The sequence below is a fragment of the Mustela erminea genome, chromosome 5 (assembly GCF_009829155.1).
Source record: "Mustela erminea isolate mMusErm1 chromosome 5, mMusErm1.Pri, whole genome shotgun sequence".
NCBI classification, from domain to species: domain Eukaryota; kingdom Metazoa; phylum Chordata; class Mammalia; order Carnivora; family Mustelidae; genus Mustela; species Mustela erminea.
In genome coordinates, this window is record NC_045618.1 from 9,431,286 (window position 1) to 9,442,828 (window position 11,543).

Below are 11,543 nucleotides of genomic sequence, written 5' to 3' on the forward strand. Positions count from 1 at the left end.
CAAAGTGAACAGACTGGTGAGAGAAATGAAAACCATGTTGTGGATTTTGTTTTTGTTTTTGTTTTTCTGTAAGTAAACTCTATGCCCAATGTGGGGCTTGAACTCACAACCCCAAGATCAAGAGTCACCCACTCTACAGAGCTAGCCAGGTGCCCCATGAAAACCATGTTTTAAAAAGTAACAGTGAATGAAACTAGAACGGTTTAGCCAGGAGAAAAGGTCCAAGGACCTTTAGATTAAAGGATCTTTAAGTTTCTCTTAATGCCAAGATTCTATAGCTTGCCAACTGAGTACAAATTTTAAAAGCTTTTTATGGTGTTTCAAAAGTTATTCAAGTCATCGCTATCACCAATAAAACATACTGTGTTGTCTCTTCTGAGTAAGGTGCGGAGCTACAAAATAAGCCAAGGAAGATGGGTAGGAGGCAGAAAGTATGAAAGTGCAGACATTTGCTTTTAAAGACCTCTGGGCTACTACGGTACAGACGACAGATCTATACACAGATCTAGAACAAGGTTAAAAGTAAATGTCTAGAGATCAATAAAGATAAATACCTTTCAGTCTAAGAAAAAGATGAATGAATATGAAGCTACCAGATTTAAACTCCCTCTGAGAAACTAATTCCTTCAAAAAAGAATTACACAAAGATGTATAAAATGAGAAATGACCTAGAGTAATTAGCTATGATCAAACCCAAAGGAAATCAAAGGAAAGCTTATTATTATATACAGATTCTTTTAAGCTTCAAAAACTCCTGAGAAATAGATACTGTCCCTATTCTACAGGAAAATGAACATCGGGGTTCAAAGACTTGTCTAAAGACACTGGGCTCACAAGTTGCCGACTTTGGAATCTGTAGGACTCCAAAGCTCTTTGTGAATCCCAGACTATACTACCTCCCCAAGTCTGTAACTGGATTTCTAACACCTGCGCAGGACACACGCTGGTATACACACTGGGACAGGTACAGGCACAAGAAGAACAGGCAAGGAAGACATGAATATTTATAAACAGGGGAGCCTCCGGTCTAATAAAACCTAATAGGAAGAGGCACTGACCCCCATGCCAGACTTTAACCCTCTGGCTGCTGGGTCATAGGGGCTGTGTTAGAAGGGAAGGGACTGTTTTAGGGGCAGTCCAAGAGTAACCAGAGCAAACGGGAACAGGGGCTTGGGGAACTATCTCAAACTTTTAACAATCATGATGGCCTCACTAGTTCATACTAGCTGGGTGTGCAAGCATGCATTTCTAAACAGGTTAAGGTCAGAATCATAGGAATTTGGCTTCTACATTTCAACCAAGGCTTAATGACAACTCAATACCAAGAGACTCCCAGCTCTGCCACCAACATCATCATCTACTAGAGAAAAGCAAAGACCCAACAAAAGCCTCCCCAGAGAGTGCTCTCTGCCAAAGCTGACTCTGATATCAATAGAACTCACTGCCTTTGATGTAGCCAGTCCGGCTGAAATGCACCAGTCTCCTTTCTGCCCTTTCTCAGAAACAAGAAGACGGTAGCAGCAAAGGAAAGAAGAAAGAAGAAAGGCAGAGGGAAAAGCAGGGCACACAAAAAGACCCAGTGTTCCCTGCAGACCTCCAAAGGAAACCAGCCCTGGCATGGTTCAAAAAACCCACCATATTCTACCATTCTGCACAATTTAGTCTTGGCTGCAACTTAATCTACTGATGGCGTAACAGTGTGGATTTGTAAGAACCAGAAAGGAACACACCAGTAGGGACTGAAATCAGTCAGGCTTGTTAAGACCAGACATTTCAGGGTGGGGCGGAAACGGGGGAGTAGGGCAATCAGGCCATGGTTCTTCTTGGGCTCTCTGCCTCCCATCCCTTTTACTGCCTTCTTCTTATAAACAATGTCAAACAGTAATAATTTTTACTTAATTCTCTCACTGCATTTGGAAAATGTGCATCCCTGTTCCTTCAAGTAACTTTTCTATCCCATCCTCTCTCTCTCCTCTTCCCGGAACTCCAATCACATGCGCAGTACAGACCTTTCTTAAACTGTCCCCCAGTCTCTGACGTTCTGTTCACTTTTGTTTCAATCTGTTCTGATCAGATCATTTTTATTGATCCAAAAGTTCAGTAATTCTTTACACTTCTCTGTTCTGTTAAACTTATCCTTGAAAATTTTTATTTTAGATATTTTTTCTTTTTTTGCAGTTTCTGTTTCTATGCTAATTTCTTAACTTTTCATTACAACTGAATCTTCTTGTGCCTAACTGAGAATAGTAGTTAACAGCTGCTTTTAAATCGTTACCCACGTTGGGACGCCTGGGTGGCTCAGTTGGTTGGACGACTGCCTTCGGCTCAGGTCATGATCCCAGGGTCCCGGGATCGAGTGCCGCATCGGGCTCCCAGCTCCATGGGGAGTCTGCTTCTCTCTCCGACCTTCTCCTCACTCATGCTCTCTCTCACTGTCTCTCTCTCAAATAAATAAAAATAAAAAAATAAAAAACAAATCGTTACCCACGAAATCCAACATCTGCATCATCTTGGAAACAATCTTCATTCAGTACATTTCTCTTGAGAATGGGTCACGTTTTCCTATTTCTTCCTATTTTAAGATTTATTTATTTACTTGAGAGAGAGAGCACGCCCTGTGCACACGCATGCATAGCAGGGAGGGGCAGAGGGAGAGGGAGGAGAGAATCTTACACTCCACGCCGAATGTGGAGCCCCACACAGGGCTCAAGCTCACGACCTTAAGGATCATGACGTGAGCTGAAACCAAGAGTCGGACACTTAACCAACAAGGGCCTTTTTCTTCATATTTTGAGGAGTTTTAGATTGTACCCGCGATATTGTGGCAACACTGGGTTGTTCTATCCTCCAAAGAGTCTTGATTTTTTTTCAGCTTCAGCTGAAGCCTTCGCTTGGCTGCCCCCATCATGTATAGATCACCCAAATACTCAATGATTATTCCTGGAAGGTGAGAATATGGCTAATTTTTCTTTTTCTACTTCATATTCTAAAATTTCCATGAGTTGTGTTCTACATATTTCTGGATTCCCATTATGAGCATATTCCAAAAAAGCAGAATAAAGGGGATACTTTTAAAGAACAGCTAAAAGTTAGTATTTTTTTTTTTCACCACTGCTTAAGGCCGATGTGTCATCCCCTGACAGGACCTGCTTCTATTGCGCCAACATTCAAACTCTTTTCATGACACTGTGGTTTAGGAACGTCAAAAAAGGAATTCATTACCCTTTACCAAATCAGTCACAGCTCAGCATCACCCTCCAGGAAGGGCTGAGGCTCTGTACGTGAGACACACACAATAAATGGAAGAACCTAAAATAAAGGCAAATCTGTTTGTCAACAGGCAACAGATGTCTACAAAGGACAAGGAAACAGGTATGTCCACATGGAGGGACTTACAGACCACAGCAAGGAGCCAGGGACTACAACCAGACAGTGCAGACGTGGGACACATAATCTCTACCTACTTCTACCACGGCTCCAATGCTGCACACTGATGAGCCGATTCAACCCTGTGCTTCGAAAAGAACAGTAGATCTTCTCTTAAAAAACAAACAAAACAAAACAAAAACCTTCAATGGGTCCCTTAATCCTTATTTTTTTAAAAAGCCTTGCAAAGCCAAGAGTAGGTCTCCCTCAATTTCATATCCTCCAAAGCACCTGGCGAGATCCCACACCACAGCAGACCCTCAACAGCGGTGAGAACAAGCATTTACTTTCGAGGTCAACTAGACTGAGGTTAGAACTTTGGCATGCCTCTTACTTTCTTATTTTAGAGGAGTTACTTCTAAAGACTGATTAAAAAACACAAATCTAGTATAGACTCCTTTCATGAGGTCTGAAGCCATTCACTTAACCTCTCTGAGCTTCAGGTCCCTGGTCAGTACAAAGGGGATCGTACCTTCCTTACAACACTGTTGTGAGGATTAAGCAAGAAAACTAAGTAAAATGCCTAGCTACAGTCAGGCCTGGCACACTGGAGATGATAAATTATTGCCATTATTGTGACAGTATCAAACAAAACTGAGAAATACCTCCCTGGAATCCATAACCTCATGGAACTTCTGGGGAAGAAGAAGAAGGTTCATGAGCTCAACAAGAACTCAGAGCCAATAGTTCTGCATGAGATGACTAGACCCAGGGCAGGCGGGGCAGCGGCTAGTTGAGCCATCAGAAAACAGAGAGTGAGGAGAGCGAGTCTCCTGCAGACTCTGAGGAGTAGTACAGAGTAGCACAGTCCTTAGTATCTGGATTCCGGTTAAAAGGAGTGGTCAGGATTGGTTTTCATCTCTAACACCTTAGGAACAGTCATCTCCAACTCAAAGCAAAAAGGCCTGTTTAACTAAAATGTTCAGTGTATATATCCAAGAACAATTAAACAGTTCTGATTTTGCTTACAAGAAGGACGATCGTACAAGAGTTTAGAGTGTAAAAGCAGAAAGCGTATGATTCTTTCCTTCCCAAATGACCTGAAGCTTGGAAAAATGCCATGTACTACAAAAAGGGCTTTTCTGGTTTTCTATGTTGGAGGCAAGACAAATAAGGAAGATCTAAGACCTACTGCTCAAGATGGAGGTGTACAAAAAGAGGTACATAAGAGTCCTTTATCTGTTCTATTTCATCCTTTTCTCCAAGGAGAACTTGGAGTCTGAACTTCAGACTACATGATGTAGAATGAACAACAGCAATGCAAAAATTCACAGCCCAAGTCCTGGAGTGTCTGATCCAAAGGAGTGTGCCCCAGGCCCGAAAGAGATTTACTTCCTGAGTCCTGAAAAATTATTTAGGCACACAAGAGACAGAAGAATATAAAGGACAACAGCAATTTGCGGTAAGAGAGCAGACTCTATCAGCTGTGATCTACTGAGTTTTAAGTCAATGTCAGCCACAAGTGGTTAAAGGAAGGCTCTGTGAGCCTTCCAAAGGGAAATAATGTAAACGCCCAGCATACATCCATGAGTAAGACATTCCAAGACAGAGCTCTTTCTTTCTTTCTTGTTTTTAAATAACCTTTTCACTCCAAGGAATCGAGAGTATGTCGATTTCCACAGAACACCTGTCCACATCGCCCATGATACTGCCGTGAAGGAAGTCAAGAAATGTGGTTAAAGAGGAGGTGGTGGCCTCAGATTCAAGCACGTTATGACTAAAATTTTCCTCCCCCAGCACATGCCACTGCCTGTGCTTCTAGGGTAACGCATGTTGTTTGTTTTTCTGGGAATCTGGGAAAGTGCTGTGGGAAAATATGCCCCCTTCCCACTGTGGCCATCCTCAATCCTATCATGGTTTCAACAACAAAGCAAAATGAATAAATGATGAGTATCGGTAAGAAACAAGGTCCCCATTATAGGCAAATACAACTCTTTCCCACCCCACACACTCGTTCCAAATCTGATGAACACTTTTACCAAGATCTTGAAAAATCCAACGATAAAGTGACCAAATATACAGACTATGTGAGGTTCGTTAGCAATACTAATATACTGAAAGTAAGACTGAGGATCCAGGGCTGCCTGCAGGGCTCCGTCAGTGGAGCAGGACTCTGGATCTCAGTGTCCTCCGTTTGGGAAGGAGGGAAGGAAGGACAGAAGAGAGGGAGGAAAGGAGCGAAAAAGGAAGGGAGGGAGAGAAGGAAAAAGAAAAGAAGGGAGGAAGGGAGAGAAGGAGGGGTGGGGGCGGGGAGGGAGGAAGACTGAGGATCCAAAAACCCTGAAAGGCTACTAAGAAGGATGTACCAAGAATGTACATGAGGTACCCCAGGTACCACGATGAAATTTAATATGGATAAAAATGAATCCTCTAAGTCTCTGTCAACACCCAAATGGATACAAGAAACCTATCTATCAGCACAGACAGAAAGAGACCTGTGACTTCTGGTAGCCAATAATCACTTCTCTGTCAGTAAGATGAATTAGGGTTCTCAGGTCAAAGAAGAGGATAGTCTGGCCCAATTTCTTGATAGCTGTTAAGAGACAAAAGGTGAAAAGGGAAATGAACTTCAGAGAGCTCAGGTGAGTTATTCAAGATAAAAGAGTTATTAAATATGAGAACAGGCTGATTGCTCAAGGGGGTGTAGGGTTTCCTTCTGGGGTGATGAGAATATTCTAGAATCGACTATGGGTCATTACCGCACAACTCTGAATATCCTAAAAGCCACTGAATTGTACGTTTTACAAAGATAAATTATTTGGTATGTAAATTATAACTCAATAAAGCCTTTTTAAAAAAGTTAAGAATCAAACCCAGGTCTATATCCTGTCCATCTTTTTGAAGAATTCTTATTTTTAAACAAATCTATTATTTAAAAAAGCACATCGGAGGTTCTGTCCTTTTATGACTACCCGTTTCCTTTTTTGGCCTAGCCCATTCCCCATTCCTTCCTTAAAGTTCAGAAAGCAGGATAGAGAACATTAAGTCCTGTCAAGTAGCACTCCAATACCCAGTGCAGTCACGGAAACTATGGCTCAAGTCTTCCCACATGTTGTTTGATTTGGCACTGACCTCGCTCCAAAACAAAAAGAAAATCTCCTTTACCTGACTTGCATTTGCGAAGGTACAACCAGCTACCACAGTCTACAACAGCATTACCCAACACACAGATTCAGCACAAGGCCCACTGTCTGAGGTCATCAGTCTACATTATCACCCCCATTCACTTTCTTTTCATTACAGAACTATGGTTACTTCTATCCAGGCCACAAAATTTTGTACTTTATACGTATCAGACTGCCTCTTCTGTGACCTCTAAGTACCTAAAGCTCTCACGTTCACTCAACAATCCCAGAGCTCAGGCCACATGCTAGGAGCCACACCGGGTGCTGCAGAGACATGCTGAGTTCTCTGAGGGTTTAGCCTCTGCTCTCAGAGGGCTTATGGTCATAGTGAGGAACAAAATCGAATCAGCACACTGATAAACAGAAAACCCTACAACAGGACAAAGATGAGATGGTATTATGAAAAAAAAAAAAAGGCAGTGAGAATTCACCTGTTTGGGGAAGTCAGGGAAAAGCTTCCCCAAGGAAGCAAATATTTGAGCCAAGAGATGAGAAATTATAGTCAAAGAGAAGAATCCTTGAGGTACAAAGGCCCTAACAAAGTAGATGGACAGGAAGGGTGAAAAGCAACCAAATGCAAAGAGAACGGGGGGAATCCTGTATGGAATAAAGAGGGAGCCAGACCACCGCGAGCCTCCTAGACCCCATCAACTCTTTTGGTCTTTATTTTACAAGTAAGAGCCATGATCAGAAAAGGACCCCTTGTTTTTACATAGTGGACAACAGAGTGAAAGGCAGCAGGCAGTGGCAGATACAGGGATGCCAGCCAGAAGGCCGGGGCAACAAGAATTCAGGTCCGACGGCAGAGCTCAGGCTCAGGGGAGTGATGGAGAGAGGTGAACAATAGACAACAGGACGTTAAACTCAACAAAGTTCGTGGACACATATAATGACTAGGAGGTAAGACAAAGGGGCTATCAAGGACGGTTTCTAGATTTCTGCCCTGCATGCTGGAGACAGGCGGTCGTGCGCTTTACTGAGAATGTCAAGGAGAGGAGGGGGAATTCGTGTGCGCCTGTCTTCTGCCCCAGCTCTAGGACAGCCACGCAGTGGACTGACAAATACTAACAAGCCAATGAGTGCACACACTGCTAAGAGCCCCATCTAAATGATTTCCTTATGGGGGTCCATTTTCTGAAAAATTCTAGCTAAGCAACAGAAGAGTTTTCTTGAAAACGACTCTAAAATTTAGCTGAACGTGAGTGACGACCACACATTCCAGTTCAGAAGGCAGAGAGCCCGATGTGGGGCTTGATCCCAGGACCCCGAGATCATGACCCAAGCCGAAGGCAGAGGCCCAACCCACTAAGCCACCCAGGCGCCCCCCTTTTATCTTACAGAAAAGGAGGAAGACCCTAAGAAGAAACGAAGTGACTTGTTCGGTGCCAGAACCGAGTGGGACTCAAACCCCGAGGATCCAGTCTCTCTCCCCCTCCACCTCCCACACACTGCCAAGACAGGTCTTTCCAACATAAAAACACTGCATTTATTGGACGCCTTAGAACATCTCTAATCATTACAGCAACTGGTTGGAGGACTAGAAATTAAGAGTTTCCTGAACTGCAGTTCACCTTCAAGCCACAATACAGCCCATGTGGGGTGACTACATGGTCAGAACAAGGGAGGACAAGAGACAAAGGGTCCAAAATCTGTGACTGCTGTGGCGACACTTCTACCTCATCCACCACCAAAAGGTGCACAAAACTGTTCAACTTCCTCCAAAGCCAGAGCAAGGAAAAAGGAGAGGAGAAAGAACCTCAGATCGGTCTGTGCTCATGTCGGCTTCAGGAAGGTCTGGGAGAAGTGACAGGAAGAAAAGCCGTGTTTGCCTGGCTAGACAACCTGGGCAACTTACATCCAACCCTCACATCCAACAACTACTTCTCCATTCCAGTCCTTCAGTTCTGATGGTCTCTTACAAGCGGACTGCTCTCGGCACTGACTACAAGTAGCTCTAACCTCCCTCCTGAGCTCCACACACTAACTGCCCACCGGCCACCTTACTCCGCCCAGATGCTCTTCACCAAACCAAACCTTCAGTACTCTTCCTCTCTGCCTCTTTCTCATTAATGGCATCACTTTCAAGCTCTCAAGGAAACTCTTTCCTTGTCTCTCCCTCCTACACTGTATCTCAACAAACCCTATTTAGTTTACCCCCACGATGACCCCTTACCCATCCCCACTGCCCGAGTCCTCACCCTCTCCCTCAGGCTACAGCTTCTGTACTGTCCTCCCTGCTTCCAAGCTGTCCCTCACATCAGTTCGCCACACCTGGGTACCATTTGTGTGTCAATTCTCTGCTCAAATCCTTCCAAGGGGCCCTTGCTTTCTCTCTCTTAATAAGGTCACACTCCCTAGCTCCAATCTACTGTCTACCCCACTGTCCGTGCCCGGATGCCATCACCGTGCTGGCAACAACACACAGCTCACCAATCCTGGCACGGCTACAATGAAAGTCAAAATAATTAGAAGGAAAAACTGCAGGTAGAGCCCCATTACAATGCGACCAATATGAATAATGTTTGGCTCTCTCCACTACTGCCTTAATTTAATTAATTGATTGAATTCCATTAATTTAATTATGGCCTGACTTTTTTCACAGTTAATGGTATCTTTTTCCCCGAGCCAGTCTACAAGTACTGTAATAAAGGTAAATCACAGCACTATGGGAGCCAAAGGAAGATGTAATTAAATGAATTCTCATCAGAGCACACAGCTATATGAACTAATTCCATAGTATGACAGGCAGATAAGAAGACAGGATTAAGTCACATTTCGGGACACAGAAAGGCCCAAGTAACAGACTTCTTGCACTGATGATCACTAAAATGGTTTCTGCATCAAGGATCACTACAAATATTAAGACATGATCAGTTTTCTTCTCTGTCTTCAAAATTAGAATACATCAGTCTTCTCCCGGGCTGTCTCTCAGGGGGGCCATCAGAGCCTACTGCTCCCACTCTGAGCTCCGGAAATGTAGAGACAAAGTGCCTTTCCGTGGTGAGGTGCCAAGCTGTTCACCATTTCTTTGGTACCGCAGAGGCCTCAAAAACAAGGGACCACCTGCACGCTGTGCTAACCAAATATTCATTAAAATTATCCTCCACCTTTACAAAGTGTAAGTAAGAACCCCAAGGAGATTCATTCCAAAGAACTATTTTGCTCAGACAACTTACCAGAGATCAGAGGATAAGGGCTTTCTGACTGAGCAAGCATATGGAGGATGAGGGGGAAGAAGGAAGGGTAGAGCAAAAGTCTCACGTACTTGAAGAGCAGACAGACTCTGAATGGAAAAACAATGTGTGTGACCCCATGTGATTTCTCTCTACCTTAATTTCCTTGGCTGTAAAACAGGTTTTAAAAACAGCCATGATGACTGTACCATATGAAGAGTTAACTTCTTCTGTGTTAATAGAATACGTCGGGGGCCAAGGGGCTGGGAGAGAAAGCCTCCAGGACCTAAGAGGTCCAAAATGGAAAATAGAAGGCCACGGAGAACAAAATCCCCTCAACCAGGAAGTGGAGAATCTTGAGGCTGGCTTCACTGAATTGTAACTAAATTGTAATCCCCTTCGCACAAATCTTCTGAAAAAGATGAAAATGGATTCTGTACTCCCTCCTAGACATCCTAGAAGGACTGTCTTGCTGGCCGGTATTTTATTCAACCACTAACGCTTTTCTTCCCTATTTTCCAGAACATGTGAAAAGCAAAATGACAGTCAATATGAAGATTTTACTCTCAACAACTTCACTCCCGTGAGGATTTCTGCTGTGACCAGAAGAGCAGACTGTTTACTAGCATCACAATAAGAGAAAGGATTTCTGCTGTTTACTAGCATCACAATAAGAGAAATAAAAATATGCACTTTTTATTTCCTTTAGGATTTCTTTTCCACACCCTTCGTCATTCTTTGTCCTGATTCACTGGTCCAAACACAGTAAGATGACTGCTGGAAGCTGGGACGCTGGGTTGTTTTCTGTTCCACTGTTTGCTTCCATGCACCCAACGTAACAGAAAGATGCTCCGCTCTGGCCTGAGTTCTTAGGTTCGGTCCCAAAAGAACATTTGTCCGGAATGAATACAATTTATATAAGCAGTTGGCTTAAGTGTAAAGCCCTAAATCACTAAACAAAATAGTTCAGTGATTAACAGAGTAGGTTAACACGGAGAACTCCGCCTTAAACTGTCCAGAGTCCAAACATGCCACCTCCCTCTGCACTAATTGTACCTCCAGCCGGAGCCTGAATCACGACGAAAAACATTTCTGCTGACAAACGTCAGTGAAGGGGGAAATAAAAATCTGGATTCCTGTACAAACATATCAACCACATTTCTGCTTCAAGACAGGATACTCTGGCAATGACACAGCAACAGATTAGAATAAATTGCACTATTTGATAAAGTGAGGGTGTCAATGGGAAATCCTGGCTTGTCAAGAAGGACTTGACCGTCATATTCATCGCCTAAGTGAAGGAAGGATGAGCTCCAGGATCACAAATATCATACGCCCGTGCACCCTGTTAACATTTTAAAGAAGAATATGCTACAATTGATGTTTTTACCCATTAACTTAAATGCACACAGTTTGATGAGGGGAGATTTAAGGACACTCAGGGGAAGACAGGGGTCCCGATGGTACATAGTCCTGATCACAGCACCAGAAACCTATTTCATGGTTCCCCTAACACAAGAAATTAGAAATGCTGACATATCCTAGAAGGATCTTTGTTGAGTAAGCTGGCCCATTTTACAGATGAAGACACTGAGTGGCTTGCGGGGGTAATCCACAGCTACTAAGTAATGCAAAATAAATTAAATCAATCCAGTTCAAGGAATTGTCATGTTTAAAAAAAAAATCCCAGCTCTCTCCTTCATATTTCTATTCAGCTAATAAATACCAAAGTCAGAACTAAAGCTCTTGAAGTTGAAAGCACAGCACAGAAAGGAGAAGAGAAACAAGACTTAACTTGGGCAGGACATAAGGGGATCTT